The sequence below is a fragment of the Neolamprologus multifasciatus genome, chromosome 8 (genome assembly GCF_963576455.1).
Source record: "Neolamprologus multifasciatus chromosome 8, fNeoMul1.2, whole genome shotgun sequence".
Classification (NCBI taxonomy): domain Eukaryota; kingdom Metazoa; phylum Chordata; class Actinopteri; order Cichliformes; family Cichlidae; genus Neolamprologus; species Neolamprologus multifasciatus.
The window spans coordinates 6128774-6131083 of record NC_140446.1 but is presented as its reverse complement, the minus strand read 5'-3'; positions in this window follow the sequence as shown (position 1 = coordinate 6131083).

Below are 2310 nucleotides of genomic sequence, written 5' to 3'. Positions count from 1 at the left end.
TGTGCAAATCATTACATTCTGTTTTTATTTGTTTTACACAACATCCTGACTAGTTGGGTTTGTATTTGTGGTTACACTTTTAAAATATGAGACTGATGATTTTGTGCACTTTTCTTACCGTCAGTCTGTAGATGTCGACTGCAAGCCAGCTCATTCCTACTGAAGTGGAAACCTTAAAAAAATTAAGTGCGTCTCATTTGCCGGCAAATTTGTGTCTTTCAACAAGGCAATTCACAGTGTTTTAGTTAAGACGTAAGGCCATAAGAGAAGTAAAGGAACAACAGCCAACAGAACTTTTTCTCAGCAGCCACTTTGACATGAAATAGTGAACACAGATGTTACCAATCACATAAATTAAGGCTTTGCACCTAAATGGAACAGAAGCTTCAGTAATGTCCTTAGTCAGGCATTTGTTCACCTACAATTCTATCAGAAAAAAAAGTCTGATTAAAGCTTAACAACTTTTCCTCTAAATATTAAAGATTTAAAGGTAATGGATTGAACTTAAATATAAAATATAGACTACTGGAAACAAAATTGTGTTTTACAGTGATCCCGCTCTAACATTTACATTTCCTTCGGGTTAGTTTGTGAGGTTGATGGAAACATCGTTCCTGAATCACCACCGAACTGCAGTCGAGGGATTTGTGTGCCTAGCTGATCCCAGCAGCTGTGGTCCTAGTGGTCAGTTTGACCCTATTGGAGTCTCTTATTGGGCAAATGGGCCAGACTAAGCGTCATTTAAATGTATAATGGCAACACAGGCTTTCAAAAACAATGGGCCTCTACCTTAACTCCTTTAACTTTAACTTATTAGTAGTTTTTTAACTTTACTTTTGAATTTTTTTCAACAAAAATACAGCAAATAAATCACATGATCATCAGGGCCAATAGAGAAAAACACAAGAGAGGAAAATCATAGACCGAAGTTCAGCAGTTCTTTTACCATCCGTAATTATCCTTTATATGCAAAAGGCATTTGAGTCATATCTGTGAGGGCAATAGCGGAGGAAAGTAACGATCATTGAGATCCAGGTATTTGCTGTATTGGTTCTTTTTAAAAACTCGACAGGGAAAAGAAAAACAACTGACAGAAATGATTTTGTGAATTCAGAAAACTAAAATAAAAATAAAAAATTGATACTTAATATGTAAATTGTATCACTGAAACAAAAAATCCATTCTGGAAAGTAGCTGAAACTAAACGTCAATGACTGGAAATAAATGAAAAAATAAATAAATAAATAAAAACCAACTATATATATGAAAAAAAAACCTTAATAACTTTGGCTCAGCCACTGATCACCTTTTATGGGACAAATGTTGAGTGTGTGTTGGCATTTTGGGCCATATTTGACCAACACATCACTTCCCAGTGCTGTAACTGTAACAGATCACAGGTATCCTGGATTCTACCCAAATGAGTCAGCTATCCGGGAAGGAAACAGTATGCATGCATCAGACTGTGTTCATAAATCAAATCTTAGCTTTGCTGATTAATTATTTGCCGGTAGCAGGTTTGTGTGAGTAAAGTATATATTTCAAACACAAATAGAATCATAGGAAAAAAAGCACAAAAATGTACAAAAAAGTGATTGCGTGAATGGGTGAATGAGGCAAGTTGTGTATATACGAACCAGTCCATTTACCATTAAAATAAAAAACCAAAACATGCAGAAATAAATATCTGGGTCTATGGGTGTGCCTTGCATTTGTATCTCTGTAGCTGCTGCACAGTTTCACCACTGGGTGGAGGCAAACCGTTGTTCAAACTTCCTGATTTGACCCAGCAACGAGGACTAATGACAAAAATAGAGTAATAGATACAGAGGGAGAGAAGGAAAGAAAGTCCAGGGGGAAATTACATCAAGAATGGGAATACGATGACAGAGAGAGAATGAGCAAGCCTTCCAGGTCTGAGTCTCCAAGTGTTGATGCAAATGCTATTTTATGTTTCACAAGACTGCACAGACACACCTGGGATGGACCAGTAACACAGCATGACATCCATCAGGGTTACTGAGAAACCAATTCTCTGCCTTCTGCGCTGCTCTTCTCTTTCCACGGTCCCTTACACTGCAATTACAGCGGGCCAGCTGTGTGGTCCCTTTGGGGCCTCCAGTAACCCAGGGACCTCCTCCCTGCTCCGGCTGAATTCAAACTATCCCTGCAAGCTGAGGGTTTCAAATAGAAACCACAATTCCAGTGCTGCCGAAGCACAGAAAAGGTTAATTTTTTTGTAATTGTACTAAACGGATCCCAGACCTATTAGCCTACATCCAGTGTTTCTGATTTAGAAATATGCCAGGT